The following is a 19,821-nucleotide window of genomic DNA, read 5'->3' as shown; positions in this document are numbered from 1 at the left end:
ACTGAAAATGTGGGGAAGGCTGTGGACCGGTTCTACTAACGTTGGTTATGGGTGCTGGGCAGGCTAAGTTCAAATTGTGTTGCACATAAATTAGATGCGCAAGAGCACTGGAGCGTCAAATGTGCTTTATGAATGACCCAGAGTTATCCCGGTTTCTTGGGAGAAGTGCAATTGTCACCTAGTTCAAATTTGGAGAAAATGGGAAGAACATTGTGGCCAATGAGCAAGCGAAGGTAAAGCTGTGTGATTATAATACAGTGTTTATTTAGTCTTTCAGCAAGTGCTTGGAAACGCGAGTCAGCCGTGATCAGATGTGTTTACCAGGGTTGTTGTATTCCCGTTCAGTGCAAATAGGGGCTATTTTAAGGGTAATGTGTGAGGAAATTTTGATGTATCTTTCTGAAATGTCATCGGGAAACAACTTATTTAATAATCGTTAGTTGCCTATTTTCATGCGTTCCACGTGTTCATAGTGCCTTTCCCCGATCTCCTCGGGGAAGAAAACAGTACAATTCATTTGTCTTCTGTGAAAATTAGGGCTAGCTTACGGGTAATCTGCGGGCAAATCACAGAACTTGTGGGCCAATTCAGGCCTTTGCAGTAAATTGCGTATGCAAGTGCTCCGAAGCGTGAAAGGTGATTTTTACGAATAACGCAGAACTTAGGACGCTGTCGTGAGAAAACTGCTGCTACCATCAACATTAAATTTAGTGAAAATACGGGAAACGCTACTGCTAATGAGCATGCGAAATTACCATGTGTGAATAAATGGCAGTTTTTAAAACATTCCTTCATTAAGTGATAAAAAGCGTGTTACGGTCATTATCCGCAATGTTTCCTAATGTCCAGAGAAAGCTATGTATATACGCCGAGTTCAGATTTGTTGAAAATTACGAGGCGCTCGCAGTTTGCTCATTGAACTACACGAGTTACAACCTTTGTCCGTAAAGTTCTGAGACTGAGGCCATTAAAAAATGCGTTTATCATTGAAATCATTTCTGCAGCACTCCTTCGAAATAGTCTCCCTTGCAGTCAATACACAGCTTCCAACACTTTTTGAGATCTTGGAAACAGTTGGAAAAGCGCTTCTTTTGGCAGGGCTGTCAGCTCCTTTGTCGTGGCGTCTTGAATGGCCTCCATGCTCCCCATCCAGCGACGTTTTAGGGCTCTCTTCACACGAGGAAACAGGAACAAATCGCATGGGGAGAGGTCAGGCGAGTATGGCGGATGGGGAGGTACAGTAATGCTGTGCTTGGTGAGAAATTTAGTCATCCTGAGAGCAATGTGCGGCCTTGCGTTATCGCGGAGAAGGCTCCAGTAGTCCAGATGCTCATAAGTCAGGGCGATGGCGTCGCAGTGCATCACGCATGTGTTGGAGCACGCTGATATAAAATTCCTGATTCACCGTCTGCCCTTGTGGGACGAACTCGTGTTGTATGATACCTCTGGCGTCGAAAAAAAAACTATCAGCATCATCTTTGTTTTGGTCTTCTGTCGCCGCACCTTTATCGACGCCATAGAGCTTGTGGACTGACATTCGGCGTTGTGCCTTTTTGTTTGAGTATCGTATTCAGAATACCATGTTTCGTCTTCAGAAATGATGCTGTCGACGAATGAAGCATCCTTCTCTGCCTCGGAGAGCAAATCAGCGCTCACTGATGCCCGCGTGTCCTTCTGGTCCTGTGTGAGGGATTGCGGCGCAAGTGTGGCGTTCAGCTTTGGTTTCCCACGTTCTCACGCAAAATTTGGTGGCATGTGGCCCTACTAATGTCGAGAGCATCTGATAGCATCCGGGCTTTATAGGTGCGGTCTTGCTGTACGATCTCCCTGATCCGCGCCACGTTGTTTTCATTCCCTGATGTTGAAGGGCGCCCTTGCCTTGTGTCGTCTTCCACCGACGTTCTCCCCGAAACGAACCTCTTGTGCCACTCAAAAACTCGCGCCCGTGATAATGTCTCTTTGCCGTAAGCGTCACGAACGAGCTCATACGTCTGTGTGGCTGTCTTGCCAAGCTTCGCACAGAATTTTAAGTTTACACGCTGTTCGAGGTGGACGTCCATCTTTCCACATTCACTCACAGTAGAATGCGCAGACGACTAGTGACAACGTATTTTTCTACATGTAGTGCCATCTAGCGGCTACCACAGCAATTAACATAAATAGCTCAGGTTAGCCCGAAAAGATGGCGCTACACATACCCACCAACATTTGTTTTGGGGAATCATTTGTAGAGAAGAAAATAAATCAGTATCGAAACCTTACGGACAAAGCTTTACTTTGTTTATATTTGGTGCAAGTAAAGCACACGGTTATGGGTGATTTGTAGGCCAATATCAAGGTCTGTGGGTTTAATACACCAGTTCAAGAGAATTACGTGCGCAAGCCCTGCAGAGCATTACAGGTGTGTTTTAGGAACCAGGCACAATTTAGCCCCGTGTCCTGGGTGAACTATATTCTTCACCGTTATCAAATTAATTTAAGATGGAAAACATTATCGCCAGTGTGCTTGCGGATTTTATTGTGCGTAGTTAGATTAGAGATACTAGAAAACAATTGTTTAGTAATTGCTTCAAATTCTTGAAGAGCCGTTATTCTCGATCTTCTCAGTGTCCTAAGACACCGACTTCACATTCGGTGAAAATTGAAGCTGTTCTAAAGCTAATGCGCGTAAAAATTTTGGTGTTTCTTAACGATGGTTGCAAATGTTTACTGAACTTAGATTTTTTTACCATATTCTTGGCTTATATTCGCAATGTCCTAGGTGAACTAAACAAGTCATTCTGTGTATATTTCGTACGAATAGGGGACAGGTTATGTATGATCCACATATAGATATACAACGCTCTAAGGGTGTGGGCTTAATGTGCACTTTACAGTGAAATACATATGCAAGCACTTCAGAGCGTTAAATGCGTGTTTTAAGAACGGCGGATAATTTACGTACCTGTACTCGAAGAAGTATAACAGCCACTGTGATCAAATGTGGTGAAAATGAGGGAACATCATGGCTGACGCGCATGCGAAGTTACATGTGCACATAGCCGTTGCTAAAAGTTCCTTAGTCCAGTTCTCGAAAGCATTATATGTGGGCAATGTTTTAAACATGTGAGTCGCAGGCGGGCAACGTTTTGAAGTGGTTGGGGTTTAATTACAAGCAAGTTCAATTCTGGGGCGCTATAATGTAAAATGATTCCAAACTGTTTTTGATTCCAAACTCCTCACGTAACCACCGACGCAATCATCGGGCGGTGACCCGCAGCGTTGCCTGAACAACCCAATCTAACACTTTCCTCGTTTATAGGAGGTCACCTTTGCTCGCTTTCAAAACCAATAACATTGCCTACACTCAGCGGTTTTTCTTATCTAATTGGCTGACAAGAGGCGAGGAGCACGCTCTAGTGAAGAGGGTTTCGATAGGGCCGAGCCAGCACAGTGAAAATAGATAACCGCATGAAGAGGGTGGTGGCGGCTTTTACGATTGGTCCGCTTCGCCTTACTTAGCTTGCGGTGGCTGGTCGAAAATCACGGCGGCGTGCAGCGCAAGGATAAGAATGCCGCTAAAGTGGATCCTCAGCAAGGAAGAGTTGGCAGAGCGATGTCGTATGCATGCCGAAAGGGCTCGATAACATTTTACTGCCACGCAAAAAGGTTTATCATGGGCAAATAAATACATGCTCACCGGCAGGTGCGAGACGTGAGGTCCTGGGCGATCGACGGGCAGCCATCTTCTATTCCTTTCGGAACGGGGTAGTCTGTGGCTATTCAGAAATATTTTCAGTTTTCTTCGGCATATGAATGTATTTTTTTCGCGTGCACGTCGCTTTGACGTGGTGAGTTTTCGCGGTTTTGTGAGGTCGCGTGACAGACAGGTGAAGTGGCGTAGCCAGAAAGCATTGGACCAATAGCAGAGGGCTAATGGTGAAAAGGCGTTGAATCAGGAATAATTATTTCTCTTTTGTGCGGTTTAATCATGCATAATGAGTGTGTATACGTTATATCAGATGGGGAGCTATCGCGCTTTTCGTGACGTCGCGTGACAGACAGGCGAAGTTGGAAGTGGCCCGAAAATGTTTTACCAATCGTGGAGGCTGATTGCAGAAATTGGAACCAAAAAAGTTTGGAATCATTTTGCGTTATAGCACCCCTGAACGCAAATACTCGAAAGAAATAGCTTCGTTGGTAATTTATTTATTTCATTTATTTAGAACCTACTGCAGTCCGTAGACCAAGCAGGCGTGGCATAATACAAAGAAAAATAGCAAATAAATACAAGCCATATAGAAAAATAGAGGCAGTGAAACCAGGGTTCAGTAGTAGAGTAAACTATAGTAACAATATAAGGCTAAAAATCATGCAACACCGCAAAACACTCGTCACATACATTTATAAGCAATGCGATATTGACAGTCATCATAGTTTGAATCCTGTGGTCATGATGAAAAACATACATAATTTGAAATTGAGGGTTATCCATTTCCAAAAAGGCTTCAGATGGTAAAGCGTTCTATTCATTAATCGTCCGAGGAAAATAAAGGAATCCATGAAAAGATTACTGCGCGATAAGTATGGTTCAAGAGTGTAAGCATGCGTACGTCTAGTCTCTCTAGAATGTCGGCGTCTTAAGTAGGTTTCAGGGCTAATATTAAATTTACGGAAGTAAAGCGAGTGCAGAAACTCTAGTCTAGTAATCGCTTTTCTCTACTGTAAGACAGGAAGGCTGTTAGTGGTCATGATCGTTGTTGGTGAATCATTCCTATGCTATATAAATAAATAAATAAATATATGAAGGCCGGACCCCGGCCGAAACGTCGAAATTACAATGTTTTTGGCTTTCTATGTGCGCCTGCACTTCTTTTAACCTTATATATATAAAACGAGGGCTCAAATCCGGCAACATTGATGCCTTCAGTTAGCATATCTGGGTTTACTGACCAGTTGCCATCACCCAAAAGGATCACGTGCTCGTGACGCCTGCGGCAGAAAGGATGTTCCACATCCGCCGCTTAGGTTTGTGAGTGGTGGTGCTGGCTAACACTCCCAGGGTTAGTTCTAGTTGTAAAATATAAATACCCCAGAAAGTGTATGGGAAAATGGCTCCACGGTAGCTCAATGGTAAGAGCATCGCACGCGTCATGCAAAGACGTGGGATCGTTCCCAATCTGCGGACAGTTAATTTTGATCGACTTTCATTTCCATTTATTGATCATCTCTAATTAAATTATTAAGTACAAGTACTTTCCCCCCATGCTGTCATTGATATCATTGTTTGTTGGCTTCTTATGATTATATATATATATATATATATATATATATATATATATGTATATATACTTTATTTGACAGGAAAACATGTAAAGGCGCGGTGGTCGGTGCCCCTCAGTCCAGGGCCCCACTGGCCTCTGCTGCCTGCCGTACCTGGTTACTTAAAGAGATACTGACACACAAGTTGTCGGGTTGTTTTTTGCGTCGGAACAAAAGTTGAACTGTTGAAAATGGTGAATACCACAAGCTGCTTTGAAAAAAAGAACTAGGAACATATTTTTTTGCAATTTTCTGTTGCACCTTGCCTCCAAGCGGCCGCTGGCAGAAGCTGAAATTTGACGTCATAACACCCACCCGCGCGCGCGCGCGGCCAAGGTAGGCCACAGCCGTCGCAGTGTTTCCGGGGGTGTCGGTCCCTTGCAGCGTTTGTTTAACCCCTTTCGGCGATCTTCGCACTTGGTCCGTCCGAAACATTATCCCCGACGGTGCTCGATCCACGCAGGTGGTGCGTCTTACATGCGCCTTCCCGCGGTCGTCGCTCCGGTATCGGCGCGTTCGTCGCGGCGGAAGGAAATGCCCAGACATTGCTGTTATAACAGCATCGTCGGTCGTGACACGCCGTCGCACACGTTTCCCAGAGATGAGAAGGTGCGTAAACTTTGGATACCTGCCTGTCAGCCATCACGCCCAGCCTTGAGACCTCTAAAAAATTTTTGTTTGCGCGAACCACTTCGAAGACGATGATTATGTGACCAGCCCAGCTGTGCTGAAAAGCCTCGGCATGCCGCTCAAAAGGCAATGCTTAAGCCTGACGTTGTGCCATCGGTATTCTCACGAAAACGCAAGGCAGAAATGATCAGCGGCGCGTTGGAAAAGAGGAGGCGAAAAGATGTCGGTACTGTTTTCGTTCACTTGCAGCCTTCTTGAGCAGTGTGAGGGCGAGGCTGGGGCGACATGCCCGAGGCTGGGCACGAAGGCAGTAATGTCTTTAAAAATGTTGGCAAAGCATATTAAAGCAATACAAGACTAGCGAGCGTGACTGACGAGATCACACACACACACACACACACACACACACACACACACACACACACACACACACACACACACACACACACACACACACACACACACACACGCACACACACACACACACACACACACACACACACACACACACACACACACACAGCTCTGCTTTTGCACAGGCTAAAAGCAGAAAAAACGGAGCAGAACGCCAGACAGGTGCTGCCATCTGTCGTTCGGCTGACGAAGTGGACGTGAGAGCCTCGGAGGTACTGATACCTCACTGCAATTGCTCACACCGACGGCGTAAACTACTATTCAGTCATCCACGCAGTGCTGAAGTACCCCGCAGCTGCTTCGCCTGCATGCGCGCTTGGAAAAGCAAGTTTACAGAGGAAATTACAAATAATTTTTGCACAAGTGCCTGCTGCAGAGCGAAATCTTCACGCTACGGTTCGCGAAAACCTGACCGGCACTTCCACGGTCGCCTGCTCTTCTTCGTCGCTTGACGCGGAAGGCTCGTAACCGTATGCAGTAATATTTCTTGCCAAGTTGGAATGGTCCTCGTCTTCAGACGTGTACTCATCGCTGGTAGAGGCACCAGAACTCGAATCCATGCTCGCGATGGCGGCGTCGGCGCGCTTCGAATGACCGCGGCCGGCCGGCTATCCGACGAGGGTGTCGTGACGTCACGCCTTCCAACTCCCGCGGGTCGGGCGGCGAGGGACGCGCTCACAAAAACGCCAAAAATAAAGCCATCGGCTCAAAAATGAGCTAAGTGACTGCTTCTTTTCGGTGAAATCACACACTGAGGATTCATTTTCAGCATTTTCGTAAAATTTTCAGATTTTGTGTCCGTAGATTTTGTCTTGCCAAGTCGGAACGGGCCAGCTGTGCCTCCCAGTGCTTCATTATGATATTGTTCGTTGGCCTATGAGGTTGCTTAGTGCACTCCCAGGTTGCATCTGTTAGGGTGGGTACGCCACCGCACCAAGGGTACTTGGCCCTATAGCGAGTGGGATACATGGCGTTTAGCATTTTTAGATGGAGGAATACCCCGGTCTGTATTTTGCGTCAATTGGCGGCCTCTTCACCGCCAAGTTGTCGGTAAGGCGGCTGGTATTTTCTGCGGACTGCGCGCTGATGAGCAAGGATATCTTTGACGTTTAAATTGATGGGATATTGTGAGAGATAGTGTGAGGGGTTGGGGTTAGAAGTGGACGCCATCGCCCGCTTTGTAGATCCTCGAGCTAACGCGTTAACCTGTGATAATCCCCAAATCGTTCAACCACCGCCATTGCCACCTCTGGTGCGCGGGACACGTGGTGGTACGGCGAATGAACAGGCTAACGTGTTCCTCTCGTAAGTACTGAAGATGAAACAAACCGCTTTTAGTTGCACCATCTCAAGTTTCTCAATGTCATTTCTTTAGATGTGGGTCCCAGACAGCACTTGCATATTCTAATTTCGGTTGTATAAAAGCATTATAGGCAAATAGTTTGATATCTGATGGTGCTGTTTTCAGCTTGTACCGCAAGAAGCCGAGCTTGTTCGACGCAGACGAGCAGATTTTATTAATATGGCGGGGACATGCAAGGCGATTTGTAATTGTAACGCCTAAATATTTGTACTCCTCGACCTCAGTTAAAGGACAGTTGTTGAGTAAATACGCATGATTAAGAGGACATTTCTTAATTGATATACGCATGCAAGCAGATTTTTCCCTGTTTAATTTCATAGATCAATCGTCGCACCGTTTTTAAATGGCATGCAAGTTGGTTTGGAGGCATTGCTGGTCCTTCGCGGTATTAATGCTTTTAAAAAGTATTCAGCCACCGGCAAAAAGTAGTTTATTTTCTTCTGATATATGTATTGATGTAACGATGTCATTTATATAAACCAAAAAAAAGTACAGGTCCCAGAACGCTGCCCTGAGGGACTCCCGATGATACGGGTAGTATGCCGGACATGCTTACTTGAGCATACTGTTGTCTATTGGGAAGATAAGAGCGAATCCATTTATTGAGGTTAATCGGAAGGTCTATGCCGTGTAACTTAAAATTATTTTAATACATGTCATAAGGTCAAAGCTAGGCCTTACTAAAATCTAAACAAATAGTATCAGTTTGATTTGCCTTATCAAGAGACGAAGCAAACTCGTGTATTATTGCGACCTGCTGTGTCGTAGTTGATAATTTTATTGCGATAGCAATTATATGGACACTCAAAAGCAGATTTCTGCCGTCGGCGTCGCCGTCGCCGTGAGGTTCCGTATGACGTCAATGGAGATGAAATCGTCGCCGCGCGCCGAACGCTGTATGTGCGAGTGAAAGGGCGCGAGGGACGCGCGCTTTCACGGGGAGTGAACGCACGGCGGAGAACAAACGCGCGTTCTGCTCTGTGCTCCCTTAAGGGCTGCAGAAGTAGGCGTCTCTTTCCTCCTCTACAATCACCATATATGTAGAGCAAACGTGCCTTCTTCCGACGCACGAAAGGCCGTGGGGGGAGGGGGAGGGAAGGGAGGCGACGTTTAGCTGCGGCACCAAGTGCCTATTTATATCAGAGGCTCCGGCAACAGTCACCAACGCCGTACGCATTTTGAGCGAACGCGGGCAAAACGCCGACGGCGTCGACAACAGTTCTGCGTGTTGCCGGTGCTGCTGCATGTCCAAGTTTATACAGCTGATAAAGCTGCTATCATTACTCCGTATAGCTCTCTTCAAATTTGCTATCGCAATTGATGCTTCACCTTTCAGGTGAAACTGCAACAACTTTTTTTATCAACTACGACAGTTGATGATTTCTCATCAGCTAGAGTAGTGATCCTCCAAGGTCGCAATAGTCTAATGTCTTGTTTTTGCGAACGCTGGCGGTGGATTTTATTCACAAGTTCTTGTACGCAAGAAGAACCCATTGGCCGGTCTTCGGGCGCTTGCCACGCATGGTAGCGATCGGCATAAAAACGGATGAGCTCGTAAATCTTTTGGTTCGTAAGTACTTTTTGCCTTCGGCCGGTCACCTTAACTCACTAAGAATATATACAGCGCCTTCTTGGCTTAGAATTTTCTGTTACGAATAATTACAGTGCAAGAGCGTTTTGTGAATGCGAGCTCAGGGGCCAAATTCACAAAGCTTCCCGCTCGTATCAGTACTTTTTGACATTCACCGCTGCTTTCTGTAATAGTATGTTCGCCATTTCAATTGGCTAGTATTTGCGCTCACGGGCACATTTAGCGTAAGCACTTTTTATTGCGACAGCAATTATACGGACACTCCACACGAATTCTTGCCGTTGGCGTCATCGTGAGGTTCCTATATACTTAGGTATATGTATGCTATATGCCATGCCATGCTATATGGAGTGCTGTATATGCGGGTTATTTTAGAACATCTATTTGTCCCTAAAGTTGCTCATACCACGTCTTCCATTCATGCCAAAATTATTGCTCGGAAATTTGAGAATTCCAGCCACAAACAAACGTCATGAACCAATGCACGGACAGCGCCTGCCTTTTATCTAAAACCTTGTCAGACCTACCATCACACGTCAAGGTCGGTCACCATCACACCATCAAGGTCAGTCTACCATCACACGTCAAGGTCGGTCACTTTCGACAAGTAGTAGGGCCTTTTGTGCCAAAGCCGCTTCAGTGCCGGAAGTGTCAAAGGATAGGGCACGTTAGTGCAGTTTGCACAAAGACAGCCGTGTGCTCACGATGCTCTGGGTCGCACAGCTCCGACGCCTGTCGTGCAGAAAACCAAAAGTGCGCCAATTGCCAAGGCTCTCAAGACGCATCTTCCCAGAATTGCCCACATCTGAAAAAGGAGATGAAAGTCTTGAGGCAAATGGTCAGGGATGGTTCGTCGCACAGGGAGGCTGCCGCTAAGGTGCGACGCCGGCGTTCACATCGCTGGAGATCTTCGAGGAAACCCACTGCTATTGCTAAGGATGCACCGCGTCCGCCGACAGTCCACACACTTCCACAGACAACTAGCAATACTAGCAGCGAGGATCCTACGCAGAAAGTCTCAAATGTGATTGCCTCACGCGAGGAGTGGCCTCGCTTGCCGAGGCTAGACCAACCAGCGGAGAAGCTACATGACGCACGCTCGCCAAATCATGTTTCACCTTCGGACAGCAGCCAAGAAGACGACAAACAAGTTGTCACAAGGGCCCTTATGAACACGTTCCGTGTTCTCCTGACGTCAATACACACTCCGGCGGCTCGAGGTGCGCTTCAGATACTGGATGCGATGAATCCGGTACTGTCCAGTCTTGAGAAGCACCATGGCTGCTCCTCTGCACTCGTTCCTTAAACAAGTCAAGGAAGCGTCTATCTTCCAGTGGAATGCCCGTGGCCTTAAATCCCGCATTTCGCACTTTCGTCCCTTTGTTTTTAAGAACAAATTTCCGATCATCATTATTTGTGAGCCAAACATTGAGAGCGCGATCCCCTTTATGAGGATATGAAGCTTTCATGTCTGGCACCTGTAGCGACCGCAGCAAAGTCATCGTTTATGTCAGATGTGATATCACTTATGTTTTACACCCAGTGGCACCTGTTGACGACAATCAGTACGTATGCTTGACCGTAAAATGCAAGAACGTCACACTCACGCTCGTAGGTGCGTACATTTCACCTTCGAGCCGATTTAACAACGCAAGACTAAGTGCAATTTTAAAAGCGACACCTGGACCATGGATTGTTACCGGCGACTTCAATGCGCATCATCCGCTATGGGGAAGCTTAAAGATAGATTGATGAGGACGACGTGTGCTAACCTTCGCGTCGAACCATGAACTCTGCTGCCTAAATGATGGAAGTCCCACTTTTCTGCGGGGATTGACTTACAGCAGCTGCCTGGACTTAACTTTTGTTTCAAGATCCCTCAGTAGCAGTGTGAAATGGTTCTCAGAGAACGAAACGCATGGTAGTGACCATGTCCCAACATATGTCAAGATTGAAGGCATCGGCAAGTCACACTATACCACAGTTCATCGCATCGACTGGCCGAAATACGCGCTCCTCATGGATCAGATGTATCAAAATTCTCAGAACTGTGTACCTGGAAACATCGAGGAGTTAATTAATGACGCTGCTCAAAAGGCCACAAGCGTTTTTAGGCCTATACCGAAATTTTCCGAATTCGAAGCGGAATTGGAACGCCTCCGAGCAACTCGCCGTCGCGCTGAACGACGCTACCGGCGCACCAAGTCCATATACGACTTAAGGGAGTCGAGACGCATACAGAAGAAGATCCAGCGTCGGATCAACTTACTGCAGTCTCTAAGGTGGAAGCCTTTCTGTGATTCCCTTGACCCACATAAACCCCTGTCATATATATGGAGGACGGTGCGCGGTCTTCGAACACCGCCGCAACAACGCCACCCCTTTAAATGCCTGGCTCTCTACCAAGGTCGCCGAGAGATCGACGTAGCGGAGGACTTCTGTTTGAAAGTTGCCGGCCAACCGTCCTCGTGCACCGCGCATGATCCCTATGACGTTCCTATCTCGAGGGATTCTCGTATGGACAATCTGTTTTCGATCGAGGAGTTGCAAGCGGCATTGGCAGCGTGCAGACGTTCCTCATCCCCTGGGCCTGACGGGGTGACGTACGCAGCCCTTGCCAACCTCGGTCAAACAGCCCGGCATGCTCTTCTGGACGTGTACAATAATTCGTGGCGTGAAGGAATGGTTCCTGCTGCATGGAAGTCCAGCCGCCTTGTGCCTCTGCTCAAACCAGGCAAATCACCTCTAGACGTGGCCTCTTATCGTCCCATTGCTCTGGCCAGTTGTCTAGGAAAGGTGGTGGAGAGGATGGTACTGACACGTCTGGAGTGGTACCTAGAGCGGTACGAGATATACCCTGACGCTATGGCAGGCTTCTGACGCGGACGCTCTTCTATAGACAACGTCATAGATCTTGTCTCGTCGGTTCGGCACGAAAAAACCCTAAAGAGACTGTCAGCGGCGATGTTCCTGGACGTTAAAGGCGCTTATGACAACATAACGCATCGAGCCATCTTGGACGCTTTGGGCGATGTCGGCCTAGGTGGCCTTGTTTTTCGATGGATACTCAGCTATTTGAAGGACAGGTCATTCTTCGTGCAAACAGAGGATGGTGTGACATCGCAGCACAACACCTACCGTGGCGTACCACAAGGTGGAGTCTTGAGCCCCACTCTATTTAATCTAGTGCTCATCGACCTGGTTCATTCCCTTCCACAATCCGTCTATGTGTCCATCTATGCGGACGATATATGCATTTGGTCATCAGGAGTTACGCGTCCCCAGGTGCGCACCAGACTACAAAAAGCGGCCACAGTGACACAAGGGATCTTCGAGCACGAGGTCTGGAGGTGTCATCAGAGAAGTGCTCTATGGTCGCTTTCACGCGCAAAACAATGAAACCGTATGTCGTCAAAATTAATGGACAGCCAACCATCTACGAGAAGACGCACCGTTTTCTAGGAGTGATAATCGATCGAGACCTCTCCTGGTATCCTCATATCTCCCACCTAAAAAAGAAGCTGGCCATGGTAACCCATGTTCTCAGATTTCTCGCGGGAAAGTCATGGGGTGCATCTGTGAGGGCGATGCTACAACTCTACAACGCACTCTTCCTGGGTCTCCTACGCTATAGCTTACCTGTACTGAGTGGGACCGGTAAGACCAACCTCCGTGCCCTCCAGTCTGTGCAAGCTCAAGCTCTGCGAATATGTCTTCGCCTTCCCAGGTGTGCATCCACGGCAGCAACAATAGCCATCGCGCATGACCACCCCATCAATACATACATTCAAGTCGACGCTTTAAGGATGCACATCAGGCACTTCGCCCGACTTCCATCGCATCATCTTGCCTCCCTTCCTGCTGCTCGACCTCGTTCAGCGTTTAGCAGGATTATTGCCGCCAACCATGGAACTTTACCGTTGAACTTCACGCCTTCAGCACGACCATCTCTGCCACTGTGGTGTCTGCATCCAATCCAAGCCCTTCTTGTAATTCCCGGTACCAAAAAGAAAACGGAGATGTCGTCATTCGCCCTGAAACAAACCGTGCTTTCATTCATGCATGAAAAGCACAGAGAACGCACCCACGTTTACACGGACGGTTCTGTCTCCTCCAAAAGTTCAGCTGGAGCAGTGGTAATTCCCGTGAAATCTGTCACCATCCAATTCAAGACATCTCACATTACATCATCGACGGCTGCAGAACTCGCAGCTATCCGTGCTGCTCTGGAATTTATTGGTCCCAAATCATCACAGCCATGGTCCATCTTTTGTGACTCGAAGGCAGCTCTCCAGTTCCTGCTGTCCCCTTTCAACCACGGACCTAACACACAATTAGTCGCAGACATCCGACTACTTCACCATCACGCAACCGACAAGGGGCACAACATCATCTACCATTGGATACCGGGTCACTGCGGAATTTCGGGAAATCACACTGCGGATGACGCTGCCCGATCGGCCCACGATGGTGCCCCTATCGTATCGATACCACTGTCGAGAACAGACGCCGCCACAAAACTTCGTTCCCTCGCACGCTAGCTTACGCAGACTCTGTGGAACACCAGTGATTTCAGCAACGCACGCATCCACAGATTGGATCCACGTCTGCAACTCCGTCTTCCACCAGGGTTACCACGAGCGGAAGCAACACTTCTGTGCCATCTTTGGCTCGGCGTGGCATTCACGAACGCCCATTCCTTCCGCATTGGAATGGCTGACAGCCCTGCTTGCGACAACTGTGGCTGCGAGGAGACAATCAAGCACCTCCTCTGTGACTGTCCCCGCTACAATGTGGCAAGAAAAGTGCTCGCGACTGCGCTTGAAAAACTGGACAATCGCCCCCTCACAGAGGAAAAAGTTTTAGGACACTGGTCTAGACGGGCTTCGGCACTCAAGGCCTTAAGGGCTCTGCTGAAGTTCTTGAGGGCTTGTGAATTGTGCGACCGGCTTTGAACGTTGTAGCGCGTAGGGTCGCGTAATTGCGCGAATTTTCTTTCAATTTTTTTCTTCTATCACCTTTTATTCCCCTTACCCCTTTCCCCAGTACAGGTTAGCAAACCGGTATTTACACTGGCTAACCTCCTTGTCTTTCTTCCCCTTCTTTCTCTCTCTCTCTTGTCAGACCTAAATATTAGAAGTGCGAAAGAATAACATAGTTCAAACCTGAAATTGATGTCGTTTTATTGGTGCTACTTTGCACTACATCCGGCATCGGCCCAGGAAGGAGGTTTGACACATATACGATACGCAAAAGTGCTGGTAGAGTCGCTAAGAAAGGCGTTGGCTCTAATTAATAAGCATAAATCAAATTGTGCGATGGCAGGTTTCAAACAAAGCATCCTTAGCACAACAGATCGTTTTCACTTAGCTTACCTTTACTTCAATTCATACTGCCACTACAGCTACGTGTCTTAGAATTCGTGTAATATGAATTCTATGCTATAGCATTCATTGCTTCGCACTTATGGCGAAACTGACATTCTTTTTTCTTTATGAAGGCTCACGGCCTGTATTCACAGAAAGGCACTTAAGTTATAAGTGTTCGCAACGTCACATGTCAGCTGGTTGTGATGACGGACATAATTGTTGTTAGGGAGGGCAAGCAGCCATTGGCAAGCAGCACTTACAAATCAAAAGGTTTGTGAGTTTCGCCCCTGAAGGTCACCCCTGCTTCGACCATTCTCGGGTGACACACACGCAAGTGAATCTGGAGCCGATTTCTGAAAGACCTGGTCCCATTTGCAAAAAAAAAAAAACTTTTTGCGCTTGAACTACGCACAAACGTGAACGCCGCACAATGATCATGTTGGACATGGGACACGGTGAAGGCCAATGGCATAATAGCACTTACGCAAAAAAAATTCTTTCGCATTCGTCCCCAAACTCTACGAAAAGCTATTCGATGGACTGGACTGGAAGAACATTTGGACAAACATAATTTTAAGAATTACCGATGACTTCAGCTTACGGTTTCTCCGCTCCTCAAAAACAAAAGTGGCAGTTTCGTCCGAAAGGCGAAGCATCGGTTGCGATAGCAAATTAGTAGACAACTATGCGAATTAAGGATATTAGATTTATCGGCCGTATAAACTTGCGAACATTCGCTCACTAATTAGATTAACAAGCACGGTGTTACGCGCGCGCAGGTAAACCTGAACACATCTGCATTGATGACTGCGTAAACTCCCTCTCAAGCAATCAGGAAGCGCGGCAGCATCAGCCAGCGAGCGCATTGACCTTCGTGATGTGTCTCGCTTCAACGCAAAAGCACAGCGCTCACGAAGCTACCGGCAATGGGCGCGCTTTGTCCACATCGCAGATTGCTTTGAAGATGAGGCCCGCGCGGGCGCGCACTTTGTCCACGTCGCAGATCGTTGTGAAGATACGGAGCACATGCGGCCGCGCCGTAAACAGCTGCCGCTGGAGCAGGACGACCCCCTCCCTCTCCTGACCACCCTTTGCCTCACGCGCGACAGAAGACGGCGCGCTTCCGCGGCGCCTTTCTCCTCCGCACTCGCGAGATTGAGCCGCGGTCGTCGGCTGACCCTCACAAGCTCTCACTCACACATACAGCGTACGGCGCGCAGCGAAGATGTTATCGTGTTTGGACTTTACACGGAACATCACGGCGACAGCGACGGCAGAAATGTGCTTGGAGTCTCCCTATGATGGTTATTGCAATAAAAGAGAACTATGAACTGCTTTCATATCTGTGCTGCTATTTTAGCCCTTAAGACTGTTGTGCCCAGCGAGCAGCAGGTGCTGTACCTAGTATGTCGACATTCAAGTAAACGGTATTAGTGAAGCTCGCAAATGGGAACATCTTGTGTTGGAATAAACGTGAAGTGTAGCCAGATACAGCACCAGGAATTAGCTCATGCACTGGTTTTGCTCATTGTGCCATGGTTAGCAAGAATTTCAGCAGGGCAGCTCGATGGCGCGAACTTTCCTGTTCCAAACACTGTCATCCGTGTACATTTTACACTTCATAATTACCGCGCCATAATAATGATTGGTCAGCAACCATTATTCATTGTACTCACGTACGTGGCCCCTCCGATAAAACAATGTATCTGTGTTAAAAAAACGATTTGCTGGCATCCAGCACAAAAATATGTTAACGTCATTCAGAATATACCCCAATATTACTGCCTTTCTATCCTCCCACCCGCCACCCCGGCCATTACAGTGATGCATCCTTGGAATACGTTGATGTTGAGTTCTTCCGGCGTAGTTGTTTTGACCTCGTTTTCGGGCGTTCGAATATCTTTGCAGGATTCATACTCCGTATTCATAAAAACCTCTTACGCTCGAACTGTTCGTTAAAGGCCATTTCAGCGAATCCTGGTGGCGGACAGAATATTATGCAAGGCGGCCGGATAATCGCAGAGAGCACTTACGAATGAAAACCATTGTGAATTCGGCCCATATATTGTGTGAAAGTACTTTTTGGTCGCTTCCCATCTTATTTCTCAATTTGCGCACGATGTAATAGACCAGTAACGATTGAAAGCTTTACACCAAGAATTCAGATCACCGAATAAGAGTGCTACTTTGCAGGATTTAACAAGCGCCCACCTTAGCCGGGACAAAAGAAAGCCGACAGAAGACAAGCGCTAGGTCTGTTTCATTTAAGGTGTCCGCTTGTTAAGCCTGCAATTGCATAGGAACTAGTGCAGCAACACGTTCTATTAAAAGAACTGGTGCCTTTGTGTCCCGGTTTAAGAATTAGTTATCCTTACAAATTCGAACAATTTGTGTGTTACTTTCTATCTCAATCAATGTTGTGAGTTACAAAACTAATACGTCGTCTTTTAAGGGTGATAGTCTTATACAAACCACAAATGCGCCTTCGCGTAATGCCTTCCTCCGGTTGGTCGATCAATCGCCCACTGTATCATCACGAAATTCCACGGACAGAAATTCCGGCTATTGGCTATATAACTAAGAAAAAAATTTTTAGTCAGCTGCTCGAACCACCACGACAGAGCGGTTACGGTGTTATTATTATTATAATGTATGATAACATATCAGAATTTTTTGTGAGCGGATCCACAACATTATTCTGAACAATGTTTTACGTCGACGCCGCCTACTGCTTGCTCGCGGAGGATTACTTCTGGAAATTTAGCAAGAAACTTTAAGTGTGATTCCGAAACGTTTTCTTTGCATAATTAAGATGTGTTATAACTTTTTTTTCGGTCCATGGAGCGTCGCAGTTACATGACTTCTTTTCTACTGTGGTGATATAATATAAATATGCTGTCATGACGCTTCTTGTTTTGTTTCGTTTTACACAGCTGCCATTTTGTATTCTTTACTGGAGCGGCCAATAACCAACTTAGGCTGTTGATGCGTGTAGTTCTGTATCAATTCCTTTTGATTTGTGAACCAAAGTGTACGAGTTATTGATACATCACTCACCTAGCAGCAACTCATCCAACCAGAAAGAGCTCCTTAAATTAATTTTGTTTCGTGTATTTTTTTAGTCAATATGTTAAGTGCCGCTTATTAGTTATACGTTACTTTCGGCTGGCAACCATGGCAATATCATTTTGGAGAAATTGCTCAGGGGCTTGCCATGTTCTCAGATTTAACTTAGTGTTAGCTGTTTTTCTTGAGTATTTCTTCAAAACTGCTGCAAAGTTTGTTTCTTTTTTGTTTTATTTTGTACAGAGTGGTAATAAATGTGCAATTTTCTCTTTGTGTTTGACTTTGGTGAAGCGCACGTTGATTTTTGTGTTCAGTGGCAACATTATGCGGCAATTTCTATATTCCGCGCCCCCAAATTTTTTGTTGTTCTATCATCGAGTGCTGCTTGTGTTCTCAACTTATGTTTGCTGAGGTACCTTGACGCAGACTGCGGAAGTGCTATATGTATTTTTTCTCATATTCTTAGAACTGGTTCATTTCCGTGTGCCAGCGACTTATATTATTACACTTATTCTGTGTAGAAACGGGTGACATATCTCTTTGCAACATTTCCGATAAGAAATTATCGATAACACCTTGTTTTCGTTACGGTGTTCCTTTGCACATTTGCGAAAGGTAAGACGTTCGAATAACTTATACCATTGCGAATATTTTCTAGAATTGAAAAGAAGTTCGGTAACATTTTGAAATAGAGAACGTAAGAGGCAGCCGTTGCAAATATGTCGAAGAGGCAGAAGACGACGTGTCTTCGTGTTATCTCTCGCTTAATACATGAAATGCGTATAATTAAGTGTTTATAATAAGAATAATAATAAGCGGTCTAAATATGGCAAGCTGAAGAATACACTGACCTGTTTTCTCGCTGTCCTTAGCCACGCAGGCCGCGATGATCACATTTCTTCTTTCGTCGCTATATTATTCCCCGTCGCTGGACAGAACGGCGTGTAAGTTCCAGGTCACGAACATTGAAACGCTCGAGAAAGCAAGAAATCCCCGTTCAATTATTTTAAATAAGTACACTTCGCTGCAACGCTTTCTTCATTATCGTTCCTCCAATCATCCGTCTCGTACCGTCTTCGCCACTATATTCGGAGCGCGCCATGACATTTACGGTGGAACGAGGCGAACTATTCGCACAGAATCCAAGCAGGCCTTTCTCCAAAGTATCGACCAAACCGAGCGCGGATACGGGCGTGTTTCCGGATGACCGACCAAGCTCCGCCCCCAACAATGGTGACGTCATCGTAGAGGCGGTCCAATCCGGCGCGCGACTCGCGAAACGGCGGATTATCGATCGCGCGTAGGGGGCGGGGATTGTCCGTGTTTCTCTTGGGGGGGTCTTGCGCCTTTCCCGTTAACTGGAAACTGCCCCCTCCCGCTAGAGCCCCGCGTTTGAGAGCAAGCATGAACCTTCATTCGAGGGAAAGGGAAGCTATCGGAGCGGGCACCCCAGATGTGGTCGATCTCAGGAGAGTACGAGCACCTGTCGCCGCGCCGTTTCTTGCGTGCGTCGTGCTTTGGGCTTGGAGAGGGCAGCTTTATGCGCGTGCCGAGTCGATAATGTTGCCTCCACGCCTGCCTCAGGTGTACACGGACAATGAGGTTGAGAGGGGGGGGGGGGGGGGCATTCTTCAATGGCTCCCTGTACTCGGGTCCCGCTCGTTCAGCTTTTTTTACGTACACTTTTAGTGACATTCGCATTAGAGAAGCCAGGTGCGCGAACGAAAGCAATGCCGTCCAGTTTGCGCTAGACACGCTACAGGCCAACCGGAACATCGGCAAGTGTCCGCAGTCACAAAAGCAAGCGATGATTGACTGCATTGGTTAGCTGCACTTCCACGATTTCCGACGTAATTGTCGCACCTTGCGAGTACGCTCCTTTAAATTTCATAAACAGCTGGTGGTTCGCTTTATTTACACGCGCTGCAAGCCAGGGCTACACGTGCGATGAACCTTCTGCTCAATGAGGCGCATCGATCGAGTTAAATAGGTATATATATCCAGGCGTGTCGGGCACGGAAGTCGCTGCATGCGGTAGTTGCTCTGCTGCAGCCCATTCACAATAAAGACAGCGCTGAAGGTGATAT

General features: G+C 47.0%; 1 protein-coding gene across 1 annotated transcript in view; it reads right to left on the bottom strand.

The window, feature by feature from the left end:
- LOC119441531 (pancreas transcription factor 1 subunit alpha) overlaps nt 1-18,875 on the bottom strand; it is a 34,668-nt gene extending 15,793 nt beyond the window's left edge. Inside the window, exon 1 of the mRNA XM_037706144.2 lies at nt 18,586-18,875. The gene's annotated coding sequence lies outside the window, so the exon portion shown is untranslated. The remainder of the gene's footprint in view (nt 1-18,585) is intronic.
- Nucleotides 18,876-19,821: the final 946 nt, after the last annotated feature.

This window comes from Dermacentor silvarum, chromosome 2, assembly GCF_013339745.2.
Source record: "Dermacentor silvarum isolate Dsil-2018 chromosome 2, BIME_Dsil_1.4, whole genome shotgun sequence".
NCBI classification, from domain to species: Eukaryota; Metazoa; Arthropoda; class Arachnida; order Ixodida; family Ixodidae; genus Dermacentor; species Dermacentor silvarum.
Note: the sequence above shows the minus strand (reverse complement) of the source record. Positions and strands in the feature narration are given on the sequence as shown.